At 37.8% G+C, this 14,228-nt stretch overlaps 1 pseudogene; it reads right to left on the reverse strand.

The window, feature by feature from the left end:
* Positions 1-391: 391 nt before the first annotated feature.
* LOC101721821 (DNA-directed RNA polymerase III subunit RPC7 pseudogene) lies at positions 392-1,105 on the reverse strand (annotated as a pseudogene).
* Between the last annotated feature and the right edge of the window lie 13,123 nt (positions 1,106-14,228).

Genomic DNA, 14,228 nt, shown 5'->3' on the forward strand with positions numbered 1-14,228 from the left:
AGTAGTACAGTACATTCCATGTAAAAGTAAAAAATAATTTTCAAGTTTGTTTTTAAAGTGCTCCATGTGCTGTATTGTCAACTTTTACATTATAGGAAGCCATTATGACTCATAATAATCTTTAGAAAAGATCAGCAGTTAAAGAAAAATTTGTTCAAGTATGGATATATAGATTAAGAGATGCAAAAGCTCTTTAGGCACATTCAAATCCAATTTTTTCAAAAATCCACTAGCAGACATAAGAGGGATGGCAGAGGTATTTAAGAGGAATGTCAGAGTTTCAGAGACTAGTTTACAAGGTAATTAGTGAGTACACTCAAAGTGTTTTACATATTTTGGTAACAGGTATTTGTTTAGCAAAACAGGGACAAAAATAAACTAGGTACTCATGACTTATCAGAAAGGAAATAATCAAATTTGTCCAAATACTCAGAAGGTGAATCATAAACATTTTAAAAAGAAATTTCATGGCTAATAGGTTGCTTCATCCATGTTGTTGTCACCGTCAGCTCTGTCTTCAGAGTATGAATTAATGTAGTCATTTTCCTCTTCTAGCTCTTCTTCATCATAGTCTTCCTGTTCTACATGATCATCATCGTCCTTATCACCGCCTTCTTTACTTTTCTCTTTGCTTTCTTCTTTCTCTTTGTTTTCCTCATCAGATTTCTCACCATCACCTCTTTTTTCCAATTCCTCAATATTTTTTTAACACATCTGCAGTATTAATGAGTGAAGAAACTGTACCTTTTGCATTTTTGGATTCTAGGTCTTTTCTGCTTTTGTTTTTGGTGGTATCATCTCTCCTGGGAGTCTTCTCCAATTTGGTATCCATTCTTCTTTGTATGTCTGCATGTATTTTTTACTATACTTTTCAATATCTGGCTTTTCAATAAAATAAGGCTTTCTTTTCATTGTTTCTCTCAATTCCTGCTTCAAGGCCAGCATGTAATCTTCACTTTCTCCTGTTTTCAGTGCCACTGGCTTATAACCTGTATCCTAAGGAAACAGTGGCGGTGGCTTCAGGCAACTTTTCACCTTTGCCAAAGCCAAAAGCCTCAATATTAAAGGTATAGGCAGCATGTCCTCTTCCTTTATTCCCAGCCATCAAAACTAGTTGTACCAGAAGACAGGGCAAACGCTGCTCACTAAGTCTCAAGCCTTGGGCAAAAGCTGTGCAATCCAAGTGCCAGCTGGGCAACCAGGAGTGCGAGTAGCGAGGCCCGGGCCGCGGGTTGCACCTGGGAGACACGTGTACTGCCCTCTGAAATGTATTGATCCATACAGAGCTTTATATGTGATTGGTCACACATATCTATATATAATTTAAATACATGTTTTTATGTGTATTAAAAGATATATATGAAATGTTTTACATATTAGATGATTATATACTTATGTGTATATTTATAAATATAAAGTAGGGAAGGTGCTCAAAGATGAATTCAGATGTCAGAGGGCCCTTTGGTAACGAGTCTTGATATAGTACAGGCACAAAAGTCCAAAGAGCAATGGATCATATATATTTCTCCATCCTTGTTTCAGATGGGCAGGCTGTCTCTTAGGAAATCATACATTTTAAAAAATTTCTGGAGAATAGGAGTCAGTGTAAGTTGCTTCTGTCTGATGAGGACAAACATTGATGGGTGTGTGTGTGTATGCGCACATGCACACACACATGTGTGAGCATGTCAAGGGCATGTACTCAGTATGGTGGGTTTTAATGACAGTTTCTTAAAACAAAATATGTATGAATCTATGTAGAGAAATTATGCACAAGGGGTTGATTAAGTACTGTAACCAGGATGGCAGATAATCATTCAGTGTGATATTAAATCAGTTTTCATGGGGGGAGAAAGCAAACACTCCCAGCTTTTTGCATTTGATGACTGAGTCCAGCGGGAAGGAATCAGTTTCAGTCTGTCTAGTTCAGGGAAGTGCTGGCTCTAAAGAACTGGGGTGGTACACAGCGAGAAAAGGTTGGTGCTTCTCCAATTTCTCTCGCACGCTTGTGCCACCTAGTCTCTCATGCCACCATATTCCTCTCTTCTTAGGGGCCCTCATGCCTACTGTTCCCACTGGAATCCTCTTTCTCACATTTACAGTAGACTCAAATTCATTTATCTTTTTTATTCTGATTTTAATGACACTCGTTTGAGAAACTTTCCATGACATCCCCCCCCCCCCCCCCGCACGCCACCACCATCCCAGACTCTTACGGTGCCTGGTACATCTTTTGTAAAAGCACTTATCACAAGGATAACCGATGTGTTCTTCCTCTATCTCTAGGGTGTCTATTATGATTCCTCATGCTTTAACTCCACAATGGCAGGAACCACAGTTGCCTTTATGGCACCATATCTCCAACACCTGCGTAGTGGTAAAAAGTTTCTTACTGTAGTAAAAACACAGTTGGAATAGAGGGATGTGTGTAAGTATTTTTGCCCCAGAAGGTCATTTAGAGAGGCATATTTTGCCATTCCCACGATAAGTTCAAGGACATTTGCAGTATAGGGACATGAGGCCTCCTTTTGATCCTCTTCCTGAGACTTACAGAACAGGTAGACCAGGCAGAGCCTCTATTTGCCTTTGACTTACGGTGTCTGCACTCTCTGAAATCCTTGAACGGAGAGGCCCATGTGTGGATCACTGGTGTTTCTGCTACTCAGCGTCTCTCACCTTCAGTGTGCTCTAAGAACATGATAGCGAGCATGACACACCACTTCCTGGGTCCAGTCAGGTATTGATGTGGCCCCTGTGGCCTGCCACTCCACCAATTAGCTATCCAAATCACCCACCATCTTGTCTTCCTGGGCTCAGTGACTTTCTTTTAAGGAATTCAGCATTCCTCTTTTCTCCAGCTCTCCTGTTACTTTTCAAAGGCTTTGTATAAGATTTGTTTTCTGTCTCCTTTGCCAATTAGTCTTTCTTCCTGTCACTCCCTCAGTGAGAACCTTGCCACAGAGGGCCAACAAGAAAGGGCTCCCTGTCATGACTCATAGAGGTGTCAGTAATTCATAAAGAAGGCAGGGTCTTGTCCTCTTTTGTGGATTTGACACTCAAGCACTTCATGAGTTTGGCCAATGCATTACTTGAGAACATGAATTTTGGAGCCATTCAATCCCAAATTCATACATACTTTAACTCTGACATGTAGGTATTCTTGAGTAGAAATCTCAGTTTCTAAATGAGGCAAGTGAGATAAAATCATACCACCATACCAATGATATCCAGATGAAATATGAAAATGCAGCAAAGTGCTTGGGATACGACAGTGAATAAACCAGTAACCATAAGTGGGTGGGTAATATGCATTTTCCAGCATAATTATTTCCAATCATCACAATGTTAAATGGATCATGCCTTAAAACTCTTTTCAAACCACATGGGTCAAATGTCAAAATTCTCCTCCTGGGGCCTCCCCTGAGTTATTTAACCTTCAAGTTGGTGAACCTTATGGATAGTTAAATATAATGGATGCTAACATACATTGCATGATCACCATGTAGCAGATGCTATCTTAAATGTTTGCACATTGCTTGATGTTAATGGCATGTCCACTCTGTAGATACAAAAGTAAGGCACACAGAGATTGAGTGATTTCGTGTCTCTGATAAGTAACGGAGCTAGGAATCAAACCTGGGCATTAAAAATATTGAGATATTATCCACACATTACAATTCACTCTCTTTTGAGGTACTATTTAGTGTTTTCCATTTTGTTCACTCATAGGAGAAAACAGCACTACTATCTGTGATGTAAATTATTTTTCTTATCCTTAAAAGAAACTGCATGCCCTGGTACTGGCAAAGAAACAGACTTAAGGACCAGTGGAACAGATTAGAAGATGCAGAAACAATGCCAGACACACTCAGCCATCTCATCTTTGACAAAGGAGCCAAACACCCTCACTGGAGGAAAGATAGCCTCTTTAATAAATGGTGCTGGAAAAATTGGGCTTCAACTTGCCAAAGATTAAAACTAGACCTATATCTCTCACCATGCACTAAACTAAAATCAAAATGGATTAAAGATCTAAATATTAAAATGGAAACTCTGAACCAGTTGGAACAGAGGTTAGGTAGAACCCTTGAAGACATCAGTGTAGGAAAAGATTTTATGAACAAAACCTCAGTTGCCCGTGAACTAGCACAAACAATCAACAAGTGGGATCTCTTCTTATTAAAAAGCTTCGGCACAGCAAGAGAAACCACCAGCACTGTGAAGAGACAACCCACAATGTGGGAAAAAATCTTCACCTGCTCTTCCTCAGACAAAGGTCTACTATCTCGAATCTATAAAGAACTTAAAAAGATCAGACCTCCCAAATTTAAAGATCCAATCCGAAAATGGGCATCTGAAATGAACAGATATTTCTCAGACAAAGAAGTAGAAATAGCAAATAAATACATGAAAAAATGTTCAGCATCACTGGTCATTCAAGAGATGCAAATGAAAACAACACTGAGATTCCACCTCACCCCAGAAAGAATGGCTGCTATCATGAAATCAACCAATAACCAATGCTGGTGGGGCTGTGGGGAAAGAGGAACCCTGCTCCACTGCTGGTGGGAGTGTAGACTGGTGCAAGCACTATGGAAATCGGTATGGAGATACCTCAAAGAACTAGGACTGGAAGTCCCATTTGACCCCGCTATTCCACTGCTGGGGATCTTCCCCAAAGAATTAAAAGAATCATACCACAGTGATATATGTGCACCCATGTTCATAGCAGCGCAGTTTGTAATAGCTAAAACTTGGAAACAGCCCAAATCCCCATCAACTGGAGACTGGATCAAGAAAATGTGGGTTTTTAAAAAAATAAAATGGAATACTACTCAGCCATAAAAAATGAGAAATTAGAGACATTTATAGCTAAGTGGATGCACATTGAGGCCATACTCTTAAGTGAAATAAATAGGACACACATGAATAAATACTGAATAGTTTCTCTGGTGTGAGACACTGAAAGTGTAAATAAGGACTAAATGTATACTAGGTAATGTGAAATAGGAAGAAAAGGGGCAAAGGGGAAGGAAGTGGGAGGGCTAGGGGAAAGGATAGAAGGGAATAGGATCAATATGAGAAAATGGAAAAATAGGAACAAAATCTTTGTAAATAGGGAGGACTGGAGGGGTTGAAGGGAGGGCTGGGCAAGGGTGAAAAATAAGAACCAAGAGAGACTATGTAAAGGTGCAAATTTCCACTGATGAATGTCATTATATTGTATACCTAAAATGTACCAATGATTAGAATGAATAATCGATAATGTAAAATAGGAAGAAAAGGTCCAAAAGGGTAGGGGTAGTGGGAGGGGCAGGGGAAAGGAAAGAAGGGAAAGGAAAAATGCTGAGAAATGGAAAAAATGGAAATAAAGTCTTTGTAAATAGGGAAGGGTGGAGGGGGTGAAGGGAGGGCTAGGAATAGGGAGAAAATAAGAACCAAGATGCATTATGTAAAGGTACAATTCCCAATGAGAAATGTAATTGTGTTGTATACCTACAATGTACCAATAAAAGAATTTAATACAAAAAAAAAAAAACAAAACTGCATGCCCATTGACAATCACACTTCATTTCCCTCTATTCTCCCAGCCCTAGGCACTACTTATTTTATCTCCATGTTTTCCCTTTTTGGGCATTTCTGAGAAATATGATTCTTTTGCTTAGCTTCACGGCTCATACAGGTTATGCCTCATTCCTTTGTGTTGTTGAATCACGTTCCATTGTATGGGTTTATCACATTTTGCTTATTCACTCATCACTTGCTGGGCATTTTATTGCCATGATGAATAATATTGCTATGAATATTTGTATACAGTGAACTCAACATGCCGATCTTTTCGTTGGCCTTGATCTTGTTGATCTTGTTGTCTAGACATGAGACAGTTTTACTTTATTGTGACTATTACATAGAAATGGACTCACACCAAATGTGATTCTTTTATAAATAAATGAATCTGATACTGGAAAAATGAAAAGAGGATGGAGGGAGGGAGAAAAGAAAGGAATTGAAATGTGTTATGTACATGCACCAATTCACTACAATGAATGTAATCATTATGTACTGCAAACATATACTAACAAAAGTTAAAAAAAAATCCAAATGCAATTCTGTAAGACTGACTTCTTAGTTTCCTGGCTCATGTGTGTTCTAGACAATGCATACTTCCTTTGTGTGGTGGAATCATATCCAGTGTGGGGATAACATTAATCTTCTATCTGATGAATAGCTGACAATAGCTTTTCCCTTTCTGTAGGTTGTCTCTTCACTTTGTTGGTTGTTTCCTTTACTGTGCAGAAGTTTTAAATTTGATATGATCTCATTTGTTGATCCTTGATGTTATTTCTTGTGCACCTGGGGTTTTGTTCAGAAAGTCATTGCTTATGTACGTATCTTCAAGAGTTTTTCCTGTTTTGCCTTCCAGAAAATTAACTGTTTCTGTTTTAACATTTAGATATTTGATCCATTTTGATTTTAGTTTAGCACATGGTGAGAGATACTGGTCTAGGTTCATATTTCTGCATGTGGATAGCCAGTTCTCTCAGCATCATTCATGAAAGAAGATATCTTTCTTCCAGTGTAAGTTTTGGCCCTCTTGTCAAAGATCAGGTAATTGAATGTGCCTACAGCTGTTTCTGCAACCTCTATTCTGTTCCATGTCTATTTTTTCCCTCAATAACATGCTGCTTTTTAAAAAATCATTGTAGCTTTGTACTATGAAGTCTCAGATTGTGATATCTGTTTCCTTGCTCTCATTGCCCAGGTTTTCTTTACTATTCTAGGTTTGTTCTGGTTCCATATGAATTTTAGGATTGTTTTCTCTACTTCTGTGAGGAAAGCCATTGGTATTTTAATTGCGATTGCATTAAATCTGTATACCAGTCTTGGAAATATGGCCATTTTTACCACATTGGTTCTGCCTATCCAGAAATAAAGGATAGCTTTCCATTTTCTGATGTCTTCAATCTCCTTTTTCAGAGTTGTGTAGTTTTCATTGTAGAGGCCTTTTGCTTTCTTGGTTAGGTTGATTCTTAGGTATTTAATTTTTTTGATGCTATTGGTGAAAAGTATTGTTTCACTAATTTCTTTCTCAGTGAGTTTATTATTGGTATATAGGGATTCTATGAATTTTTGTATTTTGACTTTGCATCCTGCGATGCTATTGAATTTGGTTATTAATTCTAGGAAGTGTTTTTGGTTTTCTATGTAGGGGATCATGTTATCTGTAAATAATCATAATTGTACTTCTTCCTTTCCTATACAGATCTTTTTAAAATTTTTCTTTTCTCTTTCCTAATTGGTCTGGATAATGTTTCAAGAACTATATTGGACAGGAGTGGCGATACTGGACATCTCTGTCTTGTTTCTGATTTTGGAGCAAATGCTTTCAGCTTCTTCTCATTTACTATGCTGTTGGCCATTCATTTGTCATAGATGGCTTTTATCAGGTAGAGATAATGTCTCTCTATACCCATTTTCTTCATGGTTTCTATCATAAATAGATGTTAAATTTTTTCAAAGGCCTTTTCTGCATCAACTGAGATGGTCATATGAGTTTTATCCTTGCTTCTGTTTATGAGATGTATTACACTTATTGATGTATGTTGAACTGTCCCTACCTCCCTGTGATCAGTGCTACTTGGTCATGATGTATAATCTTTTTGATGATTTGTTGCATCCTGTTTGCTGGTACTTTATTGAGGATACTTGTGTCTATATTCATTACAAAGGCTGGCCTGTAGTTCTCCTCTTTGCTTGGGCTCTTTTCTGGTTTTGGATCAGGATGATGCTAGTTTCTATGTATTACTTGGGGAGCACACTTTCCTTTTTTATTTCATCAAAGGCTTTGAGGAGTATTGGCATTAGATCTTTGCTAAAATTTTTGTAGAATTCAGCAGTGAATCCACTGGGACCTGGGCTTCTCTTAGTTGGAATACTTTTAAATTTATTTCCTCAATTACATTGCCTGACATTGGATTATTCAAGATTTTTATATCTTTGTGGTTCATCATCAAAGTAGTTAATCAGAGTATGAGACATAACCAAAAATGATTCTTACAAAAAGAAACAAGCAGATAATAACACTAATCTTTCTTTTTAACAAACTAAGGTAAACTAGTAGTATAAATGAAATTAATTAATATATATTGAAATATTTTTAAAACAATGGAATTTGTAATTTGAGGAAGTATTTGAACTTCTCCCTATTTCCTATTTGTCTTTTATTTTGTTCTTTGTGTTTCTCTTATAAGCAAAAACATGATATTTGAGCTTGTGTGTCTGGCTTATTTCACTTAACATTATGTTCTCAAGTTGCATCCACTTACCTATGAATGCCTTAACTTTATCTTTCTTTATGGCAGCACAGTACTCTATTGCTTACAAATGCCACATTTTCCTTATCCATTCTTCTGTTGATAATATATACACTGTTTATAAGATCTAGCTCTTATAAATAGTGCTACTATAAATATGGCTATGCATGTATTCCTGTAAATGATGATTTTAACTCTTTTAGGAAGATACCTAGAAGGGGAATAGCTGGGTGGAGTGGAATTTTGATATTTAGGTTTTTGAGAAATCTCCACACTGATTTCCATACTGGTTGTACTGGTTTATATTCTTACCAACGATGTAGTAGAGTTCCTTTGTCCCCACATCCTCTCCAGCATTTGTTATTATTAGATTTTTTGATGATAGCCATTCTTTCTGTGGTAAGATGGCATCTCAGTGTAGTTTTAATTTGCATTTCTCTGATGGCCAAGGAGGATGATCCCTTTTTTTTTTTTGGTACTGGGGATCAAACTTGGGACCTTGCACTTGCGAGGCAGGTGGCGGAACAACTGAGCTGATTTCCCGGCCCCTAGGATGATCCTTTTTTCAAGTATGCATTGGCCATTTGTACTTCTGGGAAGTGTCTACTCATTTCAGCTGCCTATTTTTTGGTTGGGTCTTTTATTTTGGGGTTATACATTTTGTTTTGTTTGTTTTTAAGCATATTGTTGATGTTAGTCCTCTGTCTGAGGAAGAGCTGGAAAAAATTTCTTCCCAGTCTGTAGAATGTGTCTTCATTCTGTTGGTTGTTTCCTTTGGTGTGCAAAAGCTTTTTAATTTGATATGATCCAATTTGTTAATTATTGGTTTTCTTTCTTGTGTCATTGTGGTTCTGTTCAGAAAGTCCTTGCCTATGCCTATGTCATTAAGACATACTCTGGGCTCTGGTGTGGGTCCTTGGTGGGCTGTTCCTCCTTTTTAGGAATAGCTAACTATTCCTCCTTTTCTCCAGGTTCTCATTATATAGAATATTGTTTTCTAGCTTTTGATTTTAAATTTGAATTTATCTTTGAATTAAATGTTTCTTGTATATTCCATATTGTTGGGTTTTGTTTCTTGACTCATCCTGCCAATCTTTGTCTTTTGATTGGGAAACTGAGTCCATTCACATTGAGAGTTATTACTGAGTTCAATCCCCGGTACCAAAAAAAAAAGTGGAACTGTCATTGGCAGGGACTAGAAGAAGGAAAAAATTGAAACAGAGTTACAGTTTGGGAAGATGAAAAGGATTTCAGAGATGGTGGGCATGAACATGACACAGCAATGTGTGCATACATCATACTGAACTATGCATTCAAAAATTGAGATAGTAAATTTTGTTACATGAATTTTATAATATTATAATGTACTAGAATTTATTATTTAAATTTAAAAAATATAATTAATCATAGTAATAAATCCTAAAAAATAAAATAAAGTCATGTCATCATCTCAAACAACACAGAAAAAGTGTTTGACAAGATCCAAAAGCCATTCCTAAATTTTAGCCACGTATGATCAGAATATGTTCCAATTCCATCCAGCGTTGCCAATGGCAAAATTTCCTTCTTGTTCAGACTGATGGTATTCCACTGTGTCTATGCATCAGCTTTTCTTTATTCATCGATCAATGGATATGTAGGAATGATCCTATAACTTGGCTATTGTGAGTAGAGAATGTAGCTATCTCTTGGGTAAACTGATTTCAAATTGTTTGGGCCAGTACCCAGAAATGAGGTTCATGGATCATAGATAAGTCTACATTTAGTTTTTTGAATAATGTCCATACAGTTTGTATCAGTCAGTGTTTGCTAGAGACAGAGATATGATAGGAGATATACAAATATATAAGAATATACAATATTGGCTTACAGTGGCGACCCACAGAGTGCAACGTGGAAGAGTGCAGGGGGTCTGTCTGCACTCTGGATCCTGAAGGATCTAGTCAGAGGTCTGAAGCTCACTGCAGTGTCCTGTGCAAGTGTCCTGATACAGATCAGGAGGCCGATGGGCCTGCAATGGAGGCCGAAGGGTCTACAAGTGGAAGCTGAAGGGTCTGCACTGGAAGCAGGAGATGACGTCCAAGGTGAAGGGAAAGATTGGAGCTCCTCTGAAGAAACAGAAGCAGATCTGACCCTCTTCATTTCCTCTTGTACCATCAGGTGACAAGACACCCTTGGTTGGGTCTTCCACACCCTAGGATGTGGAATAGTTGAGCCAATTTAGTTTAGCTTCTCTTACTCTAGTTGACAAAATCAATCAACCATCACACAGTTTTCACAATTGGTGTACTAATTTCTATTTCCACCAGTGGATTATAAGGGCTTCCTTTTCTCCACATTGTGGCCAACGTGTGTCATCTTTTCACTTTTGGTAATAGCCATTCCAACAGGGATGAGATGATAGCCATTGTGGTTAAATTTGTATTTCACCAATGAGAAATATCTTTTCAAGCTTTTGCCCTTCGCCTAATTGTTTTTTTTTTTTAAATTAAATTCTTTTATTGGTACATTGTAGGTATACAACACAATTACATTTCTCATTGGGAATTGTACCTTTACATGATGCATCTTGGTTCTTATTTTCTCCCTATTCCTAGCCCTCCCTTCACCCCCTCTACCCTTCCCTATTTACAAAGACTTTATTTCCATTTTTTCCATTTCTCAGCATTTTTCCTTTCCCTTCTTTCCTTTCCCCTGCCCCTCCCACTACCCCTACCCCTTTGGACCTTTTCTTCCTATTTTGCATTATCGATTATTCATTGTAATCATTGGTACATTTTAGGTATACAATATAATGACATTCATCAGTGGAAATTTGCACCTTTACATAGTCTCTCTTGGTTCTTATTTTTCACCCTTGCCCAGCCCTCCCTTCAACCCCTCCAGTCCTCCCTATTTACAAAGATTTTGTTCCTATTTTTCCATTTTCTCATATTGATCCTATTCCCTTCTATCCTTTCCCCTAGCCCTCCCACTTCCTTCCCCTTTGCCCCTTTTCTTCCTATTTCACATTACCTAGTATACATTTAGTCCTTATTTACACTTTCAGTGTCTCACACCAGAGAAACTATTCAGTATTTATTCATGTGTGTCCTATTTATTTCACTTAAGAGTATGGCCTCAATGTGCATCCACTTAGCTATAAATGTCTCTAATTTCTCATTTTTTATGGCTGAGTAGTATTCCATTTTATTTTTTTAAAACCCCACATTTTCTTGATCCAGTCTCCAGTTGATGGGGATTTGGGCTGTTTCCAAGTTTTAGCTATTACAAACTGTGCTGCTATGAACATGGGTGCACATATATCACTGTGGTATGATTCTTTTAATTCTTTGGGGAAGATCCCCAGCAGTGGAATAGCGGGGTCAAATGGGACTTCCAGTCCTAGTTCTTTGAGGTATCTCCATACTGATTTCCATAGTGCTTGCACCAGTCTACACTCCCACCAGCAGTGGAGCAGGGTTCCTCTTTCCCCACAGCCACACCAGCCTTTGTTATTGGTTGATTTCATGATAGCAGCCATTCTTTCTGGAGCGAAGTGGAATCTCAGTGTTGTTTTCATTTGCATCTCTTGAATGACCAGTGATGCTGAACATTTTTTCATGTATTTATTTGCTATTTCTACTTCTTTGTCTGAGAAATATCTGTTCATTTCAGATGCCCATTTTCGGATTGGATCTTTAAATTTGGGAGGTCTGATCTTTTTAAGTTCTTTATAGATTCGAGATAGTAGACCTTTGTCTGAGGAAGAGCAGGTGAAGATTTTTTCCCACATTGTGGGTTGTCTCTTCACAGTGCTGGTGGTTTCTCTTGCTGTGCAGAAGCCTTTTAATAAGAAGAGATCCCACTTGTTGATTGTTTGTGCTAGTTCACGGGCAACTGAGGTTTTGTTCATAAAATCTTTTCCTACACTGATGTCTTCAAGGGTTCTACCTAACCTCTGTTCCAACTGGTTCAGAGTTTCCATTTTAATATTTAGATCTTTAATCCATTTTGATTTTAGTTTAGTGCATGGTGAGAGATATAGGTCTAGTTTTAATCTTTGGCAAGTTGAAGCCCAATTTTTCCAGCACCATTTATTAAAGAGGCTATCTTTCCTCCAGTGAGAGTGTTTGGCTCCTTTGTCAAAGATGAGATGGCTGAGTGTGTCTGGCATTGTTTCTGCATCTTCTAATCTGTTCCACTGGTCCTCAGGTCTGTTTCTTTGCCAGTACCATGCTGTTTTTGTCACAGTAGCTTTGTAGTAGAGTTGCAGGTTGGGGATTGTGATACCCCCTGCCATGTCTCTGTTACCTAGAATTGCTTTTGCTATTCTGGGTCTCTTCTTGTTCCAAATGAATTTTTGGATTTTCTTCTCAAGGTCCATGAAGTATGCTGCTGGGATCTCAATGGGAATTGCATTAAATCTATATAGCAGTTTTGGAAGTATGGCCATTTTCACTATATTAATCCTTCCTACCCAGGAGCAGGGGATGTCTGTCCATTTTCTGATATCATCTTCAATCTCTCTTTTCAGAGTGCCATAGTTTTCAGGGAAGAGGTCTTTGATTTCTTTCATTAGGTTGATTCCTAGGTATTTCAGTTTTTTGGATGCTATTGTGAAAGGAATTATTTGCCCTATTTCTCTCTCAGTGAGTCTGTCATTTGTGTAGAGGACAGCTATTGATTTTTGTGTGTTGACCTTGTAACCAGCTACTTGACTGAATTTGGTTATGAAGTCTAGAAGACTTTTGGTGGAGTTCTTGGGGTCTTCTCTATAGAGTATCATGTCATCTGCAAATAATGACAATTTGACTTCTTCATTACCTATCTTTGTTCCTTTTATTTCTTTCTCTTGTCTAATTGCCATGGCTAATGTTTCCAGAACTATATTGAACAAGAGTGGTGATAGTGGACATCCTTGTCTTGTTCCTGATTTTAGTGTGAAGGATTTCAGTTTTTGACCATTTAGTATGATATTGGCTGTTGGTTTTTCATAGATGGCTTCTATCAGTTTGAGGTAGAGACCATCTATTCCAATTTTTTGTAGGGTTTTTATCATAAATGCATGTTGGATTTTGTCAAATGCTTTTTCTGTGTCTATGGAGAGAATCATATGGTTTTTGTCCTTGGCTGTATTGATATAGTGTATTACATTAATTGATTTTCGTACATTGAACCATCCCTGCATCCCTGGGATGAATCCCACTTGATCAGGGTGTATGATCTTCTTGATGATCTTCTGCATTCTGTTTGCCAGTATCTTATTAAGGATTTTTGCATCTATGTTCATTAGTGAGATTGGCCTATAGTTCTCTTTTTCAGTTGGGTCTTTCTCTGCTTTGGGGATCAAGGTGATGCTTGCTTCCAGGAATGAATTTGGGAGTATTGCTTCCCTTTCCATTTCATTGAAGAGTTTAAACAGTAGTGGCAGCAGTTCCTCTCTAAATGTCTTGTAGAATTCATCAGTGAAGCCATCAGGGCCCGGGCTTTTCTTAGTTGATAAGTTTTTAATTACATTTTCAATTTCATTGGTTGATATTGGGTTGTTCAGAATTTTTAGGTCTTCTTCATTCAACTTTGGTAATTCATATGTATCTAGGAATCTGTCCATTTCTTCTGTGTTGTCCATCTTATTGGCATATAGGTTCTGGAAGTAGGTATTGATGATCCTCTGGATTTCTGCTGGGTCTGTTGTCATTTCACCCTTTTCATTCCTAATTGCATGGATTTGGGCCTTTTCTTTCCTTTTTCTGACAAGGTTGGCTAAGGGTTTGTCAATTTTGTTGATTCTTTCGAAGAACCAACTCTTGGCTTCACTGATTTTTTTGTGTCATTCTCTTAATCTCCATTGCATTGATTTCTCCTCTGATCTTTATAATTTCCTCCCTTGTATGAGCTTTGGGGTTGTCCTGCTCTTCTTTTTCTAGAAGT

This window comes from Heterocephalus glaber, unplaced genomic scaffold (assembly GCF_053883595.1).
Source record: "Heterocephalus glaber isolate CG9 unplaced genomic scaffold, H.glaber_assembly_v1.0 deba00001004, whole genome shotgun sequence".
NCBI classification, from domain to species: Eukaryota; Metazoa; Chordata; class Mammalia; order Rodentia; family Bathyergidae; genus Heterocephalus; species Heterocephalus glaber.